We start from the raw sequence: 17,541 nt of genomic DNA on the forward strand, positions 1-17,541 counted from the left end.
CACTGAGCAATTTGATTTGCTTTCATGTCATGCTTAATTGACATACTAGTTTTTACCCAACCTTGCTGGGAACTAACTACCAGACATGCAGAGTCAAAACAGCTTGCCTTCCTCAACAGCTTCATCAGCTACTTGTGTCAAAACAACTTTATTACTCCAGGTAAACACACCACTATACTAGCGAGGTGGTGGAAAGCTTCCTTACTGCTTAACAAACAGCAGGCATACTCAGTGTCTCTCAAGGGTAAATCACCCACAGGTTACTCAGCTTCTCATCTGTAGAGGATTCCAACTCACAGGAATCTCGCTGTCTTTTCAAGCCCTCACTCTGTTCTCAACAGTTTTAATAAAATTACTTCATCTTTCATGTGTAGGCATTGAAATGCCATCATCCAGGGACAGGGCTGCAAGTTCTCCTGGTGCTTGTGTAAGCTGAGCTGAGAAAGAGTTCTTCATCCTTCTGTGAACACAAGGGCTAGGAATAGCCAGGCTGGGAGAGAACTTCCATCCACGCTCCTTGAGCAGGGCATTTGCAGAGCCAAGCAGCTCCCTTCTCCTAGGTGCCTCCTTGGGTGCAGTTCTGCACTTCCCTAATTCCTCAGGGACACAATCAAAGCCTGGGTAAGAAACATGTTAATGGGGTCTTTAAGAAGTAAGAGTTGAAATTCTAATTTTAGAGCATTTTCCTGAGTAGCCGACTAAGTGTGTGGCTTACAGTCCATAAAACAGCCTCTTGATAGCACTCGGGCATTCAGTTTTTATTACTGTATTGTTTGTGCTTGAATAATGAAATGTTGAATCTGTTTTCATTAGACACATCTGGATTTTCAGAGCTATGTAAGAAAATTCTTTGGTCTAATTTCTGATTGCTTGCTGTTGGACTACACTATTCAGTTGTTATTTTGCACTCCAAAAGGTACTGGGTTTCTAGGCAATTATTACTATTCTGATTTCTTTAAGGAGCAGCTAGGTGAAATTTATTCTTGATTCTTTGGTCTAACTGACTGTAGACTTTGGTTTTCAGTTGGGTTTTTTACTTCCTTCCCCAAATGCACACCACCTATACTACCCAGCACTTTGTTAAAGACTGAAAGCAAAAGTATAACTCAGACTAGATTTCTTCCTGGTGAACATTACAGGTGCAGACATAATCAGTCCTAGCTTTCCCTGTATTCTGGTAGCAGAGACTTATTCTCCCTGGCATACCAGGTAACTCTGGAATGCCTGAAGATCTGGATTTCTGACTCAGTCCATGAGTCTAGACTTTGTACCCAAACTTTTTTCCCCTCTTAAGTGTTAGTATAGACCTTAGGTGCCTGTATAGTAAAACATTTTGAAACATGGACCCATTAAAATTGGATTCTAAGCTTCTTAGGTGTAAGTACACGTTTCAAGTATCAAGTGATAGAATTGATTTATAGAAATCCATACCAGGCATTAAAAAATAAGGTCAAGTGAAGTACTCCAATATATAGAAGTGATTTTTTGATAGGTTTTTTTTAATAGCACCTTTACTGTGGGCAGATGATTTTGGGATGGAACATCTGGGTTGTGTGTGCTTGAGAAGTGCTCCTGGGAAGAAAAGATGCAGGGATCTTTTCTCTGTACAGCTCTGCAGAGGTTGTTAGGGGCACAGGTGTTAGGGCCACAGTGTGTAGGAGTGAGCAGGATTGTTCATACTTGCCTTATCCCTGAGGTATCCTGTTAAATGACTCAATATTCCTGTGGACTGACAACTCCATCTAAAGGGATGGGGCATGCTCTGCTCTTAAGTAAGAGACACAGCATTATGTGTTTTCTGCCATCTCACTGGCTTTGGCAGCTGTTCTCACCTTGCTTAGCATGTCAGCTGGGTTAGACCTTCTTCTCTCTGGGTCCTCTGTAGGCACCCAGTATATCCAGCACAGCATTTCTGCTTGTGCTCCACAGCCTAAGCACCATAAACACTCACTTCTAAAATATCCTCTGGCTCTGTGTCATAGTCTTGTGAGACTGTCTGTCAGTCCAGATGTTCTGGAGGTGTTAGTTTAATGGAAGTGCAAAGCACATTTGGACATCTCAGTAAGCACAGGTCAGATGTTGGACTGCGCTGCCAGGAGCCAGGGGCTGAGCCTGTGAGAGCAGGCACTACAGAGGATAATTTGGCAAGAAATCCCACAAATAACCAAGATGGCGTGAAGGTTTAAGGGGTAAATATGTTTGTCCTATCTTCTTCACTGTTGTATTCTAGGATGTGAATCAGAGTTGGAGGTTGTGGCTCTCTGCTCTCCCTGAATGCAGCCTCGCTGTCCATAGGGCCAACCCTACCAAAAGGTGACAGCCGAACCAGGGTGTGCACCTGATCAGCAGCAGTGTTCCCTCCTCAGGGCTCTGCAGTTCTCTGGGGCTTGTAGGCAGCTTTTGCAGAGGTTTCAGATTAGGGGGGAACTGCCTTCAGAGTTGACCTTCTTAAAGTTAAGAAATAAACAAAACCGAATGAGAAAGCATCTGGAAGAGCCAGCAGTGTTATTAAGCTGCAGTGTCAGGTTATTTGTCTTTGCCATCCTGTACACAGTCTGCAGGCAGAATGAGAGTGTGTTTCAGGCAGATCTGATTCTTCCGTGCGTGTCATGTTTTGATCAATGTGCCGGTGGATTTCTGAGAGTTATTTTCTCACTCGGGCAATCTCGATAAAGAACACAGAGCAAGAGGCTCAGAGAGCAGCAGGTCCATGGTCAGCGTATTTCTGTGGAGAGTTCTGATCCTACACTGATTTTCCTCAGATGAGGAACTGTCACCATAGCAATGTTTTCTGCTTGCCATAGCTGCATGGGAGTATTAACTTCTTTGGGTGAAGGTGATTTTTGAAAAGAAGGAAAAACAAAACAAAAACAAAAACATGGGGAACAGCCAGAGTCAAACACCTTCTTCACAGAAGTAGTGGTGAATGCTCCATTTATTGAGGGTACACAGGGTTCTTTTATACATATATCATTCTAGTGCACAGGCTGTTCACACGGCATATTACTACTCGCTGTTGGCTAGTGTTATCTGCACAAGCATTGCTTTGCAGTTACCTGTTTACACTTTGTTGAGGGAAGAAGCTGGTTCTCAGGCTCAGTGTCCTGGTTCTCAGGCTCATCGTCCTTGACAGTGCTAAAACAACAGAACTTTCCCAGCATTGTCAGGCCTCTCTGTGTCTGTCTCCAAAAATCCTGCTACATTTGGGTGCCACTGATAGGAATTTCCTAAGTGTGTGGGCGTAGGTTGGGTGCTCCGAGCAGAAAAGTAATCTAAATCACAGCTTGCTTTCTTCTAGTTGAGAGCAGCAGCACAAAGCTTTACATGGAATACATCCATGTAATTATGCAGGTGACTTGAGAAGTCCCCACTGAAGGGTCACAATTAAATCATTTTGATCCTAAATTTGTTGGGATTTTATTCTAGAAGGCAGGAGGGAGGAACCCAAATACTTGAAATAAAACCCTTTGAAAAAAAAAAAAAAAAGAGAGAGAGAAGAAGAAAAAAAAATTATTTTAATCTCAGTGCTTCTTAGGGTTTGCCTGCCCCTGTAGGGTTATGCCAGCCACAGAAAACTAATCTTTCCCTGTGCTTTGGTCACCTAAGCTGAATGATCTCTACAGAGCATTTCAATTCAGATTAGTTAATCTAAGCATTTCAGATGTTTCTTTAATATTAAACCCTAGCTAAATGTTTCAAAACATTAACATCAATAACTGATGGAGAAGTCAAAGACAAACAAATTGCACTTCTTTTTGCTATGGCTGTGGAGTTTGAGGTGCTCAGCTGGAGCGCTGAAATGTGTGGTCTCCAAATTAGATGTCAAACATCACAGCTTCATAGAGCATTCAAAAACCAGATTTTGCCCAGCATTACAGAAGATATGGTCCAGCATCTCAGAAGTTAGGGGAGGTTTTATACTGACTTACAAGGTGCTGGTTCAGGTTCAAAACAAAGACCAGCTGGAGTTTGTAATCGTGGATTCTCTGTTTTTGCAGCCTTCAGGGTGCCTCTAACTTGGGTCATGGAAGGAACAAAGTCTCCTTAGTGAGCACGTACCTCCTGCTTAACAGAATATTCCATTTGGTCTTTGGTGATAGTCCTGCAAATACCTCTATTTTAGTTCCCTCTGCATTTACAAGAGCTTGTAGATGTGATTGCCAACCAGACAGTGGTGTGCCAAAGCACCCCTTTGCCAGCTCTCCATCCACATGTGGCTCCAGCCAGTCGATCTCTATTACCAAGCAACCTCCCTGTAAACCAGTTATGGTTTAGTTATGGTTATAGCTGTGCTAGCTGTCAGTGATCATAATTACTGGGCTTATCAGCTGCCCTGTTTGCTGCAGGCTCATAAAGCCAGAACCTGCTTGAAAGTCCATGATCTGTGTTCCCATGGAGCCCTGCCAGTCCCTGGGGTCTTCCCCCAACTTTGTTCTATTGGGGATATTCCCCCTTCCCTTCTCACAGGGCTTATCTACTGCTGGCTGCTCACCTGCCTTTTTCACCCTGAAGTTCTCCAGCTTCTTCTGCCTTCCCCCCATTAGTTTGCCCTTCTTTACTGGTGATTTGGTTGCTTGATTGACTCGAATATTTGTTTGATGTCTTTACAGTCTTTCATGTTAAGAACTACCGAAGAAGTCAGAAGTAAAGCTTTACAGTTTCTCTCTGTTCCTCATCACCACGCTTGTCCCCTTTTCCCAGTGTTAATCCTGCTATTGACCCTCATTTCTTTTTCAGTTTGTTTCTTCTTTCTCTAATTGTCTTCAGTTTGACAGAGATCATAGTCACGTCATCATTTTTTCTCACTTGCACCACCGGGTCATCTTTGCCAGCACACAGTCTTGTTTTTATGCAAGCTTTAATTGCTCTTCATCGTGAAGAGAAGAGGAAAACAATTAGAGGGTAGTTCTGTTGACAATTAACTTCATGTAACATTACCTACTGCTGGCAGTGTGCTGGAAAATACAATGTCATTTCTTTATTTTAATGAATGCAGGATTACCTTATCTTTGAAGCTCAAAGAGAATTTTGCCACTTACCATAGTAGCATCAAGGTTAGAGCAACAGAAAAACAGCTCGGAACATTTCATATGCAATTTTTGGACTGAAACAGCTTGATATTATTGAAAACGTAACCTTTGGCCATGATCTGAATAAGCCTTGCTTACCTATATCAAAACAGACAGTTTTTGTAGCGTGTCAGCACCAAGCACATATCTGAGGGCATTTTGGGAAAAGATTTTTAAGGACAAAAATTAGAGTTTGTGCTGGTGAACATTTGAAATGTGAAAGTCCTCCTGAGCGCAATAAATGTTTGAAGTGATTATAAAAACCTTTTGTGAATAGAAACACTCTAGTAACAAACAAAATTATAATCCAAAGGGCAATTGCATAGCAATCCAGACAAATAAAATACCTCCTCAATAGCTGACTTCTGCTGAAGTCAACAGCAGGCCAGTCTGCAGAGCTTTAGGAAATCTTAGTACCTTAGGTACTTTATTGGCACACCAGGTTTATGAAACAAATGCACTTTTTATTACCATGTAAAATACATTCCCCTGAGCTCAGTGGGTCTGTTGATGGCTGGTACACCTAGACATGGGAAGGTTTCAATGCAATCTTTCTTGAATCAAATGAGAAGTAGAATGAAAATTAAATCTAATTGCATTAGACAAGGCAAAGCATTAGCAGCCTTTACAAGTAATTAAAGCTTTGGAGTGGAATAAGATAAGAAATTGAATGGTTTGATGTTAACATATGGGATTACTTATTGTGGGTGAGGCACTGCTGTTGCTCGTATTTAAAAATCCATAATAAGCGCATGAAAGAAGCAGTAATACCTTGATAACAGTCGTAGCACCGCAGCAAGTCCTCACTGGATTTTAACCTTCCTGAGCTTGTTCCACTGCAGCCCCTTCCCCTTTAGAAATTATTGGCCAAATGTTTCCCAATCATTCTCAAGTCTCTCACAGGCAAATTTAATCACAGCTGAAACTGCAGCTAGAAGAAATTTGCCCATGCAAGTGTTGAGTAAGAAACTAATTCAGTAAATTTCAGTTAAAGCTAGATAAAATGCTTTTGGTTATTCATCACTATATCTTCTGTCATCTTCTTGCTCAGCCTGAGCATTGTGCAAGCAATATATTTCTCTCCTGAGGTCAAACAAAAAGCAGTGTCGCTCATGCTCGATGTGCATGGAGTCAGGTCTGCTTTAAGCTTGATGGAAATAGGAGGGAGTGATGGGCAGTGTAAAGGTCTTAAATCCAAGTTGTGATTTTCATGAGAGAGGCAGAAACAAGCTGTTTGATATGATGATTTGTTCATTTACAAAAACTGCTATGGCAGAGCTGTGAGGACCAGGAAAATATCAGATAAAATCAAAAGTTCAAAATGGTCTTGGTAATGTGGCAGAGTTGTTCAGTACCATTCAATTTAAAAATAGTCAAGGGAAATGCATACTAAGGAAGGAAGAGTTAAATGAAGATGTAGAAAATGGAAAATAACTGGTTAGTCAGCAGTCCTGTCACCCTCTATTTCTGTTACAGTAACTTAAAATTTGTGCCTTCATGAATGAAGAGCTGCCCGAGCAAAAAGATACTTGAGAATTTGCTTCTTTGCTTTCAGCTGAAACTTTTTAAAATAACGGACCCATGAAGTTATATTTAAACCATTAAGAAGGCCAGGTAGGTTTATTAGAGTTTTGGGGTTTTTTTATAAATTGCCATTGTAGAAGTTTGTACAGAGATTTGGAAAGAAAAAAAAAAGGCCTTACAGTGGAAAAGATGTTTTCATGTTTAGGGCCTTTTTATCCCTTGGGTACATCTTTGTAGGCGAACTCTTTGTAAAGCAAAATAGCTGAGACAACTATCAAGAAACAGATGTTCTCTGAACACCTACCTACACAAACACCAGTGGCAGAAGAAAAATACGCCACAAGTCTGTTGCTTAATCCAGTCAAAAGATAAGCCAACAATGTAACCATTGGACAGCCTTTCCTATCTGTAAGGCTCACAAAGCCCATGAGTGACATCTTCTTTTATCAGACTTCTTATGCAAGGAAATATGACACAGACCCAAGATCGCTTGTGGAATTTAGACAATGCTGTTTCTTAGCCTGAAAGGAGAAGTACTGTGATATGTACTGGCACTGAAGTGACAGTACATGGGCAAGTATTCTTTAGAAGCCAATAATTTCTCAAGAATATAACAAAATTTGGATGCCTTTATTCTTTTTCACTTGGAGTTCAGGAAAAAAGTTGCTCAACCTTGGGTGTACATAGACATCTGAAATGCAACTGCAAGTTTCAATAAACAGCAAAAGCATGTGTGAATGCTAATGTTTGAAATGACGGGGCATAAGCTTTTTTCTGTTAGGGTGTTGCTTAGATACACGATTATCCGCACAAAAAAAAATTCTCAAAAAACCATAGGGAAATAAAAATGGAAGCAGCTTTAAAGGGTGAAAAATTATGATTGCAACAGAAATCTACTTTTGAACCAATGTTCACCTAGAATCGTCAGCTGCATGAAGACTCTAGGAAGGTCAGAGGAGGTGGCAGTGTATGGCTTCAGATACTGGACACATCTTAAGAGCAAGAAGGAATTGGTGATTCTTGGGGTCCATGAGCTCTACCAACTATATCCATGGTTACTGAGACACACTTCATGTATTTCTCGGTTATCATGCTTTTGTTTCCTGTCTGTTTTTTAAAGCAGTTACTCTGAATGCAGGGGTGTTTCCTGTGTCTGATGGTGTTTCAGAAACCCCTGTTTTAGGTGATATTGGGCAGTGCAGTAACGCAGATGCTTCTTCACGCAGCCTGGAGGATGAGCAGGGGTTTGACAGCTGTTAGTGTGAGAGTGTGAAGACCCTAAGCCTGTAGTGCAAAGAGGAGTTTTTTTACAGTAATATGACTTTGTCAAACAGCTGTGGAGCGTGTGGGATATATTTTTCCATTATTAACACCACCGCCATTTCAGAGAAGATTATAGCAAAATGGTTTTCCCCAGCTGTTAGGTGAGAAAAGAAGACAAGCCAGAGGCAGGACCCTGCAATCATCAGGTGTGGAGGCAGCCACAGGAAGCAGCTCTGGGCTAGTTTAGGTCAGTGTACAAGGAGACAGGCTGCCACCAAAAGGAAGAACATCGTGTTCTCATCTCCTTTTTCTGGAAGTCCTCCTTTGTGAGGTGGTTTGGGACTAATTTAGGCAACACTAACCCATATTCTTTCTGTTTTTACAAGCCATTAGAGTCCTTCGGCTGTGCCAAGGGGTAGAATAACTGACAAAACAGGGGGGCATTTAGCAGCACCTTGCTGAAGATTTGTCCAAGAAAGGCAGTATAAAATGAAGAAATAAATTTCAGTCTTGATTTTTATGACTGTAAACCATAGACTGGCCTCAAGAGTTTAGCAGACAAGAAGATTATATTATTTATAAGAAGAATAAAACCTTAAGTATTGATAGCAAGTTTATGAACAATATGTTAAGAGAGAAGAGAGATTGTCACGCCACAGGACACGTCCTTCCCTTTACAGTCAATTCAGCAAGAATAGTGCCAGTTTATAGGTCCTGACTCTCTTTTTGTCTGTATAGTTTGAATTCCTACTCCTGATTTTCATCCTTCTCAGAGCTTTATTCTCTACCATCTCCTTTTAGGAGAGGCTCCCTCTCCCTCATTTTGAAACCATTTTCTGTTACAGTAGGATTAGCTAGAAAACTGGACATAAGCTTGCCAAAGACTTTGAGCCTCGAGCCTGTGACTCTCCCCACATATTCCCTCTTCAGGGGGCCTGCTTAGCAAGACCTCGGGCCAGAGCTGCTGCTCCGCTGCCAACACTGATGGCTTGGCACAAGTCAGTCCCCATTTGCTTGTACAAGGTGTATAGAGAGCAGCTGGCCCCAGCCAGGGAAACGTAAAACTGATTTAGAGACACTTCTGCTTCTTCCCTGGCTTGGTTCTGTGCCTGTGGTGGTGCAAGAATTGTTTTATTAAGTTTTTATAAGAAGTTTTATGTTATGGTTCAGTTCACTGTGTCCCCAGTTCTGTAACAGTCCATCCCCTTTTGAGTTTTCTGTATAACTAGGTGTTGTATGTCAATCATCCCACCCCCCACCTATCCTTGTCCATCCCCTCTCCCCCCCCGCCCCCCCTGCTCTGGGGCAGCCTGTCTATCACTTTGGGACCCCTCCCCAGATTGGGAAATCCCCAGGGAGGGCGTTGAGTGATAGGTCGCCCCAGGGGGAATTCCTTTTCTCTTGGTATAAGTGGTCAGAGGCTTGCAGGTGGACACCCCTTGTTGCCCCCTGAATACCCTGATTTGTTATCCTGTTGTAACCTCCCCTGAACCCTCCCCTGCTTATAAGATGAGAGAGGGAAATTCAAACTCTCTCTGGCCTGGTTTGGACCAGCTGCGGGGCTCCCGCAGCTCGGCCAGAAATAAAACCATCTTTAAACCTGCTTAGCCGAGAACCATCCTTTTCCTGCCGCCGCTGTTGTCGTGACACTATTTGGACAAGCTGCTGCAGAGAAGCCGAGCCCAGCAGGTAAAGTTAACCTGCTTGCATATCCGGACTGAAAACATCCTGGCCGCCGTGCAGGTCTGAGCCAGCCAGGGGCCAGCGTCCGCTGGGCGCGGAAAGGCACAGCCACATGTGCCAAAGCAGCTTCAGCAGGCCTCCTTCTGTATTTATTGGGGTTTGTCTTTAGGATAATGGCATGTGGTAGTGAGCAAGGGTGGACTTGTTTAGTTGGTCTTTGGTGTGCACTTCCTTTACACGCTGTACACAGAAAGGGCAACACTCGGGACAGCTGAGAAAAAAAAGCTTGCCTACTTCTGCTGAGTGAGAAGAGCAAGAATACTGCTGCTGGTGGTGAAGCTGAAGCCCCAGCTTATCTTGTTAAGGGCCTTGTATCACTCAAATATACAAAAGTTAGTCCACTTGAGGTGATAAATGTGCCTGCTGAGTACCCACTAGAGACTGAAGATCTTTCTTGGAAAGCTCAGCTGGAAGGGGTCAGCTTAGTAAAACACACTTGGGAAACCTGCTGCGAGGAGGAGAAGTTAAACATTAAGGAGCAGCATGGTTTTCAGGAGGTTATTTCTCTCTCTTTCCCTGAAGTTTCTTTGGGGTCACCCCCAGTGCCTCAGACCCCATCAATGTGGTAACAGTTGAGATTTCTGAGATGAAACCTCACCCTTACTCCTCTCAGTGCAGCGTATCCTTCACCCTAAATACATTGCTCTGGCTGTATCACACATGACAACCTCTCCTTAGGCTGTAGGGTCTCCTGCTCCTCACCCCCCTGGCCTTGCCAGGTATCAGCCCCACACGGCAGCACCTCTGCGTGCAAGTCTCTGGGGTCAGTCCTCACATTCCCATCTTCAGGGGATTTTATGTGACAGGGTTTTTTCGCAGCTTCTTATCCCTCAGCTGGCTGCCTAGTCCTCTTTACAGCAGAAGAGGTCCTTCATCACCCCCTCCCTTACAAAATTTCCTCTTTTGAGCACGTGAGCAGCATCACAGCCACCAGCACCTCTGGTTACCTCTGCAGCGCCTTCCATCACACCACTCTCTTGTAGGAGCCTCTTACATCGTTCCTGTGAGGCTGCCTCTCAGGACATCTTACTGGTCTCCAGGGATGCCTGTGGGAGTTGCAATCCCCTTACCCACATGCAGGAAGGACCAGGTGCCAGAGAAGCAGGGAAGTCCCAGCACCCCTGCCTTGATGGAGCTGCCCTGCTGCTTCCCATCTCTGGCACAAGGTGCTCCTGCCCAGCCCTGTCTCCTGCCCTTACCCAAGTCACACTTGGCAATAATTTTGGCTTCATCTTTGTCATTCACCTCTACAGAAAAATACTGTTCCCTCTTAGTCTCTTTTTGTACCTGTCACATGCGCCTGGTAACCTAACAACTATTTATTACTTCACCTTTTGATTATTTAATGTAATTGTTACAAATTTAATCTCTTTTTTCATAAGGGAAGCTTGTCTTATTCTAGGCTTACAATCCTATTAACTTTTTTAGAACCAACATACATTAAAGAGGAATGAATATGTGGCCATGACCTTTTAGCCTGTGGTTTAAAGCATGGCCAGCAGAGAAATGGCAAGGGTGATTGATTCTGGTGTTCACTGCTATAAGGCATCACAGCACTTTGGATAACCAATAACCTGATCACTGTTGTGTGTAAATAGTATAAAATTGGTACTGTAGAAAGCCTGTAATAATCACCTGCCGCTCTTTGAAACTCCTTAAAGTTCAATTAATCATGTCCTGGCTCTGTTCTGCCAGCGTGGCTCCTTTTGAGTAGCAGTTGTCTCAAACACCTGACTAATGTTTCCCAGTGGAAATGAAACAAGGAGCACCAGCAGAGACATGGTGCATTCATGGTGCATTTAACTGCATTCATTAGGCTTATCATGGTGCTCTTTCCTGGATGAATGGATAGATAGAACTATTATGGAAGACAGTCCTTATTTGCATGGTCACTCAGTATTTTCTTCATGAAATATCTGCCCCAGTACATGGGTCACCAAGGACTGCAAGCTTATGCATGATACAGGTTGGGCCAGCCCTGAAAACTGCAGTTTGTGTCTCATTTATTCAGAAATAGCATGGGTCCAGCTTAAAGGGTCTTAATGCACACAGTGCTGGACAGATCGCTGCTGTTCAGGAGGTATTTGCAGATAGTAATCTAAATAAGATCAAATGGGATTTTACAGCAACTTTTATATTAAAGGCTTTGCAATATAAAAGCTCTAAAAGAAATTACTGTTTGAGCCCAAAGCGGGGTATTTTAGTAAAGCAGGTTGAGAAAGATGTTAAAGGGAAAGTAAGTCTTTCATTTGTAGTCTGAAAATGCGGAGCTGGTTGGAAGAACTGACTCGTAGTATTCCCACTCCTTGGGTGAAAGCTCTGGATGCAACAGTTTTGTCAGCTCTGAGCTGTGACCCTGTATCCAAGGCAACTGTTTCTGGATGTTAGGTGCTAAGGAGCTAGAGAATAAATGAGAGGCAGTTGTGAAATACACAGGTATGACTCCCAAGGGAAATAATGATGAAATGCTGACAGGTGGGAAAGGGTGGAAGGAAGCACCAGAACCCAAGCATGGGATTCAGCCTAGGATGTTTGGTTCCTATATACATGTATAATTTATCTGGTAGTCAGTCAAGACCAACCAGCACTATTGGAGAGCTGTGAAGTAAAGCAAGTGCAGAAAAGACAGGAAGCAGGAAAACATGAAAACTGGTAGCTCTTTGTTTCTCATGTGTTCTGTGACACCCATCTCTTGGCCTTTATGTTGCAAGAACTTCTTTCCCTCTGGAAGCAGCATTCTGGTTATAGTTGTTTCTGTTGTTGTTTATCTCTGAGGAACCATTTGTTTGAAAAGTTACTTTCAGCCATTTTAGTTTCTTTTGATTTCCTTAAATGTAACTACATGATGGTTATATAGTGGTATAGAGGTGATGCTACTCTGGTGATCTACCTGCCATTTCACTCTGGCATTTCAAATGATTGCTCTAGTGTGCTGACCTGCTGTGTGTGAGTGAAGTCCTGTGGCAGGACATCTGCATAAGAGGAATTGGGGTGGCTGAAAGAGGCTGGGACACGTTATGTCCTTTTATGTGTTGTTTTTTGTGACTTCCTTGTGTTCAGTTTTTGAATTGACCGAAATTTTATTGCATCTCTGGGTAAATACGCCTTTACTGCAAAACTGTCACCCCCTTTAATCTCAAAATATAGTAAGACAAGGTAATTGGTAAAGGAATTTGACTGAGAGAAAAGCTCACAAGTACTAAAGCTGCTATTCCTTTCTGTCTTCTGGCATCAACCATCTCTTACTCATAAGAAAGTGGGTAAAAGAAAAGAAAGCAAGAGCAACAGGAAGCATATGTCACAAATTTGTCCATCTGTTCTACCTCTTGAATCCATCCTTAGCTTAAGTAATTTAAAACTCCAGGTGTGCAGAATTGTAACCACAAACCTGTTATGCAAGTCAGGATGAGGGTCTCATTAAATGCCAGCACTTAAGCATGAGAGGCTGCTGAAGAGAGTTTTTATCAGCTCATCTTTACTAATTCTCTGTGGGGATGAGAAATATCAACCAGCTGAAATTCATGCTGCTGTAGTGCTTGTATCTGAAGTGGTGGGGCAGAATTGGCATGAGGGAGGTTCAGATATTGCATCTGAGCCACACAAAGTCAACCCCAAGACACCTGTAAAGTATGTCTCAGGGCCGTGAAAAGCACAAGGCCCTGTTGTACTTTTTCCTTGTACTGTGTTGGAAGCATGGGCGGTTCTGGATGAGCTTGCTTCATCCAGGCATCACCAGGTTCTTAGCCTTGGGCAGGGGCTGAGCTCAGAAATGAGGTACAGAACATACCAGGACCAACTCCTTGTGGTTGGAGTGACACCAAGGGACAAACACAGCTGGCAGAGGAAGACCCTGCAACGGAGAGCCCGTGACTGCTTCCCTCAGCTGGCTGGTGACCTAAGGAATGTGTTTAAGTGGTGACTTGGCAGTGCTGTGATAGCAATTGAACTCAATGGTCTTAAAGGTCTTTTCCAGCCTGAATGATTCCGTGTTTGCCTGGCATCATTTTTTTGGCTGTTTTAAGTATTATCATTCTCTTTGCTGTGATGGGCCCTTGCCTAGCTGCATACTGATTTTTGGTTGCATTTTGCTTCAGAGAATCTTGATGAAACAGCATCAAAAATATAAAACCACTACTTCTCTTGAATGATCACCAGAAAATACTAGGAGGCTTCAGCACATTTACAGCTTGATCCAAACTGTCGCTATCTCTTTTTTTTTTTTCCCTAATTAATAAATGTGTCTAGCCGTATGTGTGACAAAAAAACCATTTATTTTGATGGTGATGTTCACATGCTTGCTGTGAAGCACGTGTTTGTGTTTTGCTGACAAGGCACAGGCGAACAGATGCCTTCTCCATAACAAGTTGGCTCTGTATCCCTAGCTGGCAACCACAACAGGCTCCCCGGCTCCTTCTGAGGACCAGGCACTTTTGGATATTCATCATTAAGTGAGAAATCTCCTGCTAGCAGTCAGCCTAATCCAGAGAACAGGTCCACCCCACAGAGCAGAAGGAACTGAGCGCTTCCCAGAGCCCATGGCAGGCTTTGTGAGGTGTGCTGAAAGGTGGTCTTGTTAACACTGCAAATGGGAGAGACCGTGGATCCAGAAAGCAAAATGTAATGACCTCTTTGGTAATATTTCCTGGTAATACTGTGCAAGTTTTTCACTGACTTTTACACAAAATACTATTTTCACAATGATGCTTTTGAGCATAAAATCATAGAATGGTTTGGGTTGAAAGGGACTTGGAAGGTCATCTATTCACATGGGCAGGGACAACTTTCACTAGATCAGGTTACTCAAATTATGAAGTACAGGCTGACTTGCTGGCACACAGCTGTTTCTGAGCCTGCCAAATCTGTTATGAAAGTAGTACCACCTCTTCCCTCATGCATCTTCGTGTCACCGAAAAGATACGTCTGAATTTACTTGTCATGAGCATTTGCATTCTTCTATCAAACGATGGGAAATTCTCTATCAACAAAGTAGGAAGGGAGCACAAATAAACTACCCAGAAAAATTCAGCCATTGCAAAAACAGATCAATAGATTTCAAGCAGCAATCTCAAGTCATTATATATAGGCAATATTATCCTGTTGCTGTTTATAAAGGTGTCATGGGTTAGTACAGTTTAGTTTTTTAGTTATAGAGGAATGTGGAGTGATTTTTTTGGTCAGGACCTGGGAATTGCTTTAGAAAGGACAGGGACTTATTAGAGGGTTAGTTAGAATATTTGCATCTGTTTTGACTACTGAAAATTGTTGGCTCCGACTTTAGGAAGTACCTTGATTTTTCCTGCAGGTTGCCCCTTTTCCTTCTTTCCTTTGGCCAGAGAGAGACAGGTAACATCGAGCTGGGCCTGCTGCTCCCCCCTTTTTGGGAGGAGCTGGCCTGAGGCCTGGCCAGATTCCATCAGCTCCCGGGTGGGGGGAGCCGGGGGAAGGAGAGGTTGCTGCTTTACAACAGCTACTTTCTCTAAGCTTCCCTGGAGCAGGGAGAGATGTCTGCTGGGCCCTGATAAGAGCTATGGGCACCATTTAGGCTGAGGCCACCCCAATTTACACCGAGGGGGGTGGCTGAAAAGGCATTTATGATCCTGCCTGGTTTTTTTTGAGATTCCGGACTGCCTGAGTGCTCCAATCTCTGATGTTTCTGTGAGTTCTTCCTCCCTCACCAGCACGGCCCTGAACATCTAACACCACGACCTACTGCAGGAGAGAAGAGACTCTGGGCAGATTTAACCCTTTCCTGGCACCATGAAGCTTCCAGAGCTTGGCCCTTCTCTGAGAGAGAAAAGAAAGGGACAGAGTGAACATGAAGAAGAAACAGCATGAAGTCAGTAGAGCAAGAGTGAAAAGGCTATTGGGACAGAGGGTTGAAGAGTTGGTTGTTCCATTCTTATTTGAGTCATAGAAATGAACTCTAGATTATTCCTTTAAATCATAAGAAAAATATGCATTTGGGGAGATGATTGTTTTGATTTGTGTGTGGATTTGAGCAAAAGTGTTTGTAATGGACTAAGTAATATTAATCTTATAAGATGCTTGAACAGAGATAGAGATGAGAAGCCCTCTGCGCCAGTGAAGAAGTGAGAAGATACCTCTGTACCTTGAGATGAAGAATCCTTTGCTTTTGGAGTTGTTCATCTTTAAAAGCTGACACCCCAGTATGCAAAAGTCTAAGACCCATGACCCATAAGCAGCTTGGGAACCTGCTAATAAGAAGGGTCACAAAAGCAAGTTTCTCCAGGCAGCTGTTTTTATGGCAATTAAAAAAACAAGAAAACCATTCTAGGTTGTCAGTAGGTTCCCTAACTCTAAGAGAGACTCTTCTAAAGAATTGATAAAAGACTATTATCAAAACTGACTGAAAACTACAAGTTTTGTCTCTTTATGTTGTTTTGTAGGAAAGTGAACAGTTTGTAAGAGGAGAGTGGTTTTAGGTTTTTTTCCCAACTTTCTTTTTCCATTCTTTTAGTGTGTGTAAATAAAACGATTTGTTCATTTTTTTAAAGTTAAGCCTGCTTTGTTTTTCTCCTAGTCTCTCTCCCACAGAAAAAAGAGGGAGTACTAAGACCAGAATTTAGTGAACATGAAACCACGACATGAATTAGTGTTTATGCCTGGTTTTTGAAATTAAATCCATTACACATGGTAATAAACTGGATTTAATTAATTATTAATTAGTTATGATCTGTAATGATTTCATTATACTTTATGCTTTTTCTTCACCAACTTCTGTTTATATAGTCGTGTTGATATTTACCTCCTTGAATATGTTACTTGCTTGGTATTTTGGTGGAACAATACAGCAATGAAATTTCAGAATGTGGGTTTTTCACAAAACTTTCATTTAGAGTAGATGTGGTTATTTATTCATGGGACATAAGCAATCACCTCAATCCTGTCAGTATGTTTTTTGCCTGAGCCACCAAGTGTTTGTACAGGGACCAATAGCAGAACAAACCCAATACCTGCAGAACTGAGTTTTGAAAGAATCTTCTTGAGATAGGATGTGAAATATATGTAATTTTTTTTCATAAGATGACTGTTATCAACAAATAACACTGAGTAAACTTACTGTATTTATTTGCATGCAAATTTAAATTCACTTTAGCTTTTATTTAACAATCTGCTAGCTACACGGCATTACTGCTTACTTATAAAACTTTGTGTATGAGTAATGTTATAATAATAAGTAATATTACAGTAAGTAATTCATATAAAGAAGAGTTGAATTAATATTGTGCTGGATCTTCACAGAGTTTGTATACTCTGATTTTTCTATTCAACTGTGCAGCAGTGTTTTTCCCTGCTGTAATTTTCCATGCTAGTTCTCAATGCCCCCGGTCTGCCAGGCAGCTCTGTGGCATGATGGCTTTTCCTTCCCTCTGTGATGATACCAGGTGGGCTAGTCACAGCTGGGATTTGAAAAAGACTTAGAAGTGCTGTTATTTTTAAAACAATATTTGATATTTGCAAGGTGGGGTTTTTTTTCCTGTTATACAACCTGAAAACTTCCATCTTCTCAGTGGAAATGGTATAACCAGACCCCTATAACAAAAATGTTACCCTGGGTTACAACTTGTGTACAGAGAACTTAAACTTTCCAGCAGGTTGTGGTGGCTGACACATGTGGGAGCAGGGAAATGGCCTCTTCACCTCATCCCACCTTGAAAAATTTTGGGTGCAGTAAGTCTTCCACCTGCACGTTGAGTGGTGTTGCTCTGTTAAAACAGATACTAATCCTTTTGTCTTGCAAGGATTTTTTGCTCACTTTTGAGTTTTAGTCATCTCATTGAACTTTTGGTGCCTTCTTCCTTCTTTACCCAACTAGGTTTTGTGTTGGCCTAAGCTGACTTAGAGATAGCACTCCTCTTGCCCAGTGAGATGGGAGCTTTGTTAAGGTACACATATCCTGAGCTTACTCATGAAAACCTGT

General features: G+C 42.4%; 1 protein-coding gene across 1 annotated transcript in view; it reads left to right on the top strand.

Moving 5' to 3' along the window:
- The window catches only part of KCNK12 (potassium two pore domain channel subfamily K member 12), a 31,222-nt gene that overhangs the window by 2,636 nt on the left and 11,045 nt on the right, over positions 1–17,541 (top strand). The window lies entirely within an intron of this gene.

Source organism: Hirundo rustica, chromosome 3 (genome assembly GCF_015227805.2).
Source record: "Hirundo rustica isolate bHirRus1 chromosome 3, bHirRus1.pri.v3, whole genome shotgun sequence".
In the NCBI taxonomy this organism is placed as follows: domain Eukaryota; kingdom Metazoa; phylum Chordata; class Aves; order Passeriformes; family Hirundinidae; genus Hirundo; species Hirundo rustica.